Here is a 6000-nt window from a genome sequence, read left to right as displayed (position 1 = left end):
GGGGTATAAAGTGCAGACTGTCGCTGTCGCCGCAGGCCGGCTCCGGAGTACAGGTTCGCGCCGGCGCGGGTGACCCCACCTTCAAGGAAGCGGGCTCCCGGCTCTCCCACGCCACGCCGGGCTGACCCCCGCCCTCCTCCGTCCCTCCTCTCCTGCGAGCTCCCTCCTCCCTCCGGCGCGCCTCCTTCTCGCGGCGGCCCCCGCAGAGCAGCGAGGCGGCAGCACCCACGTCGCCGCAGCTCCCGCCCGCAGCGCGCCCGCCGCGTCCCCGGCTCCCACGCAGCGCGAGCGGCGGCGCCAGCAGCCCGGACCCCGCACGGTGCGCACGGCGCGTCGGGGCAGAGCTGAGCTGAGCCCGGCTGGGGCCGCAGAGGGGCGGCGTGGCGAAGGACGCCGAGACGCTGCGGCCGCGCGGAGGGGACGAGCTGCGCACTTGGAAAGTTACCCGGCGGCCTGGTGAGGCTGGGGGCCTCGGGTACCCGGGGGGCTCGCGACGAGGGATGGGACTGGGGACACGAGGGTGCCGCTGGGCGTGCGTTGCGCGTTGTGCACCTCTCCCACACCCAGCCGGTCTCTCAGGCTGCTTGCATGGGGACATGTGGACGCGCGTTTCTTCCTCTCCCTGTGGCGCGGGTGGCTGTATACAGCAGTTGGGTTTAGAGCGCAATGGGGCTGCAGCGTCCTTTGGGCTGTGCTGGGACTGGGGGCTCAGGGGGTGCTGTCACGATGTGCCACCTTGGTTTGGTTCTCCAAGGTCTGAATAGCTGATTGCACACCAGACTCCAGCAAGGACTTTTCAAGTGCTTGCAAACTTGTTTGGGTGTCTTGTCACTCAGCACTCAGGGGCGCCTGCACATTTCTGCATATCCTCATGAAGAAGCGAAGAGAGCAAACAGACGCTATTAAAACAACAGAGCCACTTTGGCCCTGGGAGAAAAAGATGGGTTCAAGTATGAAGACAGCACATAGACAGAGCAGGGAGGCTAGAGCTGAGAACAGAACTAGTCTGGGGGACCATTGGAAAGGGTGACCCTCGCTATGCTTATCTTGTTTCCAAAGTTCTGTAGGAAAGGGGCTTTTTTTTTTCTTAAAGAATGTAACATCCACCTGCTCCCTGCCACACCCCCATACGCACGAGCGCCTTAGAAACCATTTCTCATCTTAGCGAGTTTCTATTTAGCTCACGGAGAAGGCGATCATCCCACAGAATACACAACAGCTGCTGCTCCTCGTGGTGTTGCGTTTTGCACACCGGGCTAGTGAGGTGCTGGGGTGAGGAATTCCCTTTGGAGACTTAGGCTGTCTTTCTGCATCGCAACATGCCATAACTCAGAGGAAACAATTTGCAAGGACAATACCCGCGAACCCAGCTTTTACCAGTTCTTGACTCCAGGCAGGCCTCTGTATCCACAGGATGCACTTGAGAACTCTCTGTAGAAGGAGAGCAGGCACATGCTGCCCGGCTGTTGGCCAAGCCCTGTAGTCTCCTGTTGTCAGTTTCTCTGTGTTGTTTTTCAATTGTCCCCTCTTTTCCTATGTTTTCATTTTTTTCCAGCTTCCTCGGTTCGTTGTCTTGAGCTTATCAATGCTTTTATTTCTACTATTGTAAAAAAGATCTCCGCATGCCCCTTGAATGCCATCCCGAAGTCCCAACTCTGGCTTCAGCTCTTTCCACAGGACTTTTAAATGCAGTCTATCTTCAGTCTGCCGAAATGGATAACCCCTGATCTTTTCCCTCCGATCTCCCTTTCTTTGACACGTCTGGGATTTGAGCTGTGGCCTGCCCATCTCTTGAAATGTCTATTTCCAAGCTGTCTAGCAGACTTCTGTCATTCCTACAGTGTTTCCTTATCCTTTTCTGTTTTGACTTCTCCCACAAATTATATTTTCACAGGTGTGGCATGTCCACACGGGGCCATGTAGGTATTTCTTTCCTACCCCTCTCCGTGATCTCATCAATTCATGTGAATTCAAATCCTAACCTCTGGAGAATTGGCCTGACTTCTTTTTTATTAACTGATTTATATAGTTACATCCCAAATGCTGCTCCCCCTCCCAGTTCCTCCCTCAGAGAGTCTCTCCCCCCCCCGCCCCTCCCCTTCTCCTCTGAGAGGGTGGACCCCCCTGGGTATTCCCTCACCCTGGCACATCAAGTCTTTGCCAGATTAAGGACCTCCTCTCCTGCTGATGCCAGACAAGGCAGCCATGGAGACTGAGCTGTCTGCTACATATGTGCAAGGGACCTTGTTCGAGCCATGTGTGTTCTTTGATTGGTGGTTCAGTTTCTGAGAGCTCCCACGAGTCTAGGTTTGTTGACTTGGTTGATATTCTTGGGATGTTCCCTTCTCCTTCAGGGTCTTCAGCCCCTACCCTACGCTTGAACTCTTCCATAAGTGTCCCTGACCTCCATCCATCCAGTATTTGACTGTTGGTATCTGTTCAGTCTGCTGCTGAGGGAGTCTCCCAGAGGACAGTTATGCTAGGTTCCTGTGTGCAAGCCTAGCAGAGTATCATTAATAACGTCAGAGATTGGTGTTTGCCCGTGGGAGGGGTTTTGAGTTGGGCGGTTACCGGTTGGCCTTTCCTTCAGTCTCTGCTCCATCCTTTCGTTTCTTTTAGATAGGACAAATTTTGGGTCAAGTTTTGTGATGAGTTCATATCCTTATCCCTTCACTAGGGTCCTCTGGCTACAGTCCTTTGAGTCCGTGGGGAGTATCGTGGGTATTCTGTACTCTATGGCTAATATCCTCTTGTCAGTGAGTACATACCATGCCTATCCATTTGGGACTGGGTTACCTAACTGAGGATAATATTTTCTAGTTCCATCCAGTTGCCTGCAAAACTCATTATGTCCTTGTTTTTAATAGCTGAATATTATTCCATTGTGTAAAGGAATCACATTTTCTGTGTCCATTCTTCGGTTGAGGGACACCTGGGTTGTTTCCAGCTTTTGGCTATTATGAATAAAGCTGCTATGGACACAGTGGAGAACATGTCCTTGTGGTATGGTGGGCCGTCTTTTGGGTGTATGCCTAGGAGTGGTATAGCTGGGTCTTCAGGTAGAACGATTTCCAATTTTCTGAGAAATCGCCAGATTGCTTTTCTGAGTGGTCGTACCAGTTTGCTATCCCACCGGCAATGGAGGAGTGTTCCCCTTTCTTCACATTCTTACCAGCATGTGCTGTCTCTGGAGACTGTGATCTTAGTCATTCTGACTGATGTAAGGTAGAATCTCAGGCTTCCTTCTTTTCTTTGTATAGGCATCTCCATCTTGTTGGCCCATGACCAACTCCCCACATCTGAGCTGAGTTCCTTCTCAGCTCCTTCTGTGTGACTCCTCCCTCCTGTGTGACTCCTCCCTCCTTTGTGACTCCTCCCTCCTTCTGTGTGACTCCTCCCTCCTGTGTGACTCCTCCCTCCTTCTGTGTGACACCTCCCTCCTGTGTGACTCCTCCCTCCTTCTGTGTGACTCCTCCCTCCTGTGTGACTCCTCCTCCTGTGTGACTCCTCCCTCCTGTGTGACTCCTCCCTCCTTTTGTGTGACTCCTCCCTCCTGTGTGACTCCTCCCTCCTGTGTGACTCCTCCCTCCTACTGTGTGACTCCTCCCTCCTGTGTGACTCCTCCCTCCTGTGTGACTCCTCCCTCCTTCTGTGTGACACCTCCCTCCTGTGTGACTCCTCCCTCCTTCTGTGTGACTCCTCCCTCCTGTGTGACTCCTCCCTCCTGTGTGACTCCTCCCTCCTGTGTGACTCCTCCCTCCTTCTGTGTGACTCCTCCCTCCTGTGTGACTCCTCCCTCCTGTGTGACTCCTCCCTCCTTCTGTGTGACTCCTCCCTCCTGTGTGACTCCTCCCTCCTCCTGTGTGACTCCTCCCTTCTTCTGACACCTCCCTCCTGTTTGACTCCTCCCTCCTTCTGTGTGACTCCTCCCTCCTGTGTGACTCCTCCCTCCTTCTGTGTGACTCCTCCCTCCTGTGTGACTCCTCCCTCCTGTGTGACTCCTCCCTCCTCCTGTGTGACTCCTCCCTCCTCCTTTGTGACTCCTCCCTCCTCCTGTGTGACTCCTCCCTCCTTCTGTTGATGTCATGGAGGATCACTGTAGATGGTGCTCCATGGAACATGTATCACTAAGTGAATGAATAACGGAAATCTCGCCTTCCCCCAACCCGTCCAAAATTAAAACATTGGGACTGACTTGCCCCACTGTCTCCTGGGCAATTAGAGACCCCACCCTGAATTTGATTCTCAATTGCCTCTGTATTTTAAAACTATTTTTAAAAAATCGAGATTATAATATAATCACAACATTTCTTCCTTTTTCCCTTTCCAAAAGCTCTCATCTACCCCTCCTGTTCACCTTCAAACTCATGACCTTGTTTCTCACTGTTACTGCATGATAGATCATAAAATATAATATGAGACATATGATTTATATGATATATGTAACCTGTTCAGTCCACATATAGTTATATGTATGTGTGTTCACTTACAGTATGTAGATTTTCAGGCCTGGCCCTTTGGCATGGGACAACAAATGGGTGTGCTCTTGTGGGGTGTCCTGGTCACATGTTCCAGGCCAGGTAGTCCGGCTGGGAGCTGATTCTAACACCTACCACTCTCAATTATGAGATTTACCAGGGTTTTGAATCTGCTTCTCCCTTACCAGTTCTGTCTGGTGGCACAGGTCCGCTTGCCCCCACGTGCTCTCCCTTGGGGAAACTCTCCTTAGTTCCTGTAGCTCTTTGTGTAGCTATCCCTCCTCACTTTAATAGCTTCTTACCACAGCTCCTTTCTCTCCAACCTAAGAGTCAGATTTTCAAGCTGCAGTTCCTGGTGTATCACTAACCCCAGGGAGCCTGCTCAGTCTCTACTCCTCTGTCGACCACTGCTACGAGTCTTAGGCTCTTCCTTTCATTTGATTTTTCCAGTCCCTTATTACTGCTCACTGCACTTCTGTGCTTGTAAATGTACACAGGTTCTGAGCATGTCCAAAATTAAACTGGCGCTCTGTCTCCCAAGTCTACTCCTCATGCTGGCCAACGTCATCACCTCTCATCCGGTCGCCACAAGGTGAAGCATGAGGTCCTTACTCCCCTTCTTCCCTTTGAGTTCTATCTGCTGTAAAGTCCTGATTTGTGCCTGCTAGCCCACATGCCTGCCTTTATGGCTTATGTGCTTGTGAAGCATTCCCTCCCCACCAGAGGAGCTGAGTGGAGTGCCACTCAACTTTTCAACATACAGGATACATAATGTTCATAAAACTCATGCTGTGACTTCTGCTGGGGGATGGATTCTTCCACGGCTAGCTGGTAGTGGCTGGGGCATTGGAATGAGAAGCTCACATGGTTGTGAACCGAGAGGAAGGCATTCTCAATATCAAGACAGTGTGCATAGATAAAACAGCAGCGGATTCCGTGCTGAGTCCCCATGTCCATGGTCACAGGGCACGGGGAAGAAGCTTGTAATGGTGGCTCTGATAGGGGACTTGGCTGTTTGTCACAGGGTCAATACTGTATGGGTTGCTTCAGGGAAAAGAAGCAGGGCTTTAGGTACTCCGTGATGGTTACTCATTTTCTAAAAGATCTCTGGAGAGACAGACAAATGGCAGGGTCATAGAGCAATGTATCATTTTTCACATAACCTTAGAATGTTATCTAAGGAAGCCAGCACACCACCACTCCTCCAATATCAAGCTGAACCGCCAATATGATAAAAAGTAATCTATTCTGCTTCTCATGATTTATTGAAGGAGAGGAAATTGCGGTTACCTGGAACCATCACTTCTGTGAAATCTTCTGTGGTAATGTCTTCCTCCTCCTAGTTACCATGGCGATGGTCTCTGTTCCCTAGTTCAAGAGTGAGAATAGGTCTGAGACTCTGGGCTGGCTTTAATCTCGTAAGCACTTCTCCCCTGGCTGGGTGCAATTGCCTTTGTTTTACTCCCCCTGAGCTTTCTTCGTTTGGTTTCATGGCTATTCCAGGAGCGCTGTCTTCTAAAGG

General features: G+C 51.3%; 1 protein-coding gene across 1 annotated transcript in view; it reads left to right on the top strand.

Annotated features, from left to right (window-relative positions):
- Positions 1-374: 374 nt before the first annotated feature.
- The window catches only part of Prkg2 (protein kinase cGMP-dependent 2), a 103821-nt gene continuing 98195 nt past the window's right edge, over positions 375-6000 (top strand). The window contains 1 exon segment of the mRNA XM_032916130.1: positions 375-456. The gene's annotated coding sequence lies outside the window, so the exon portion shown is untranslated.

Source organism: Rattus rattus, chromosome 11 (genome assembly GCF_011064425.1).
Source record: "Rattus rattus isolate New Zealand chromosome 11, Rrattus_CSIRO_v1, whole genome shotgun sequence".
Classification (NCBI taxonomy): Eukaryota; Metazoa; Chordata; class Mammalia; order Rodentia; family Muridae; genus Rattus; species Rattus rattus.
The sequence above is the reverse complement of the archived record's forward strand: the minus strand, read 5'-3'. Positions and strand labels throughout refer to the sequence as shown.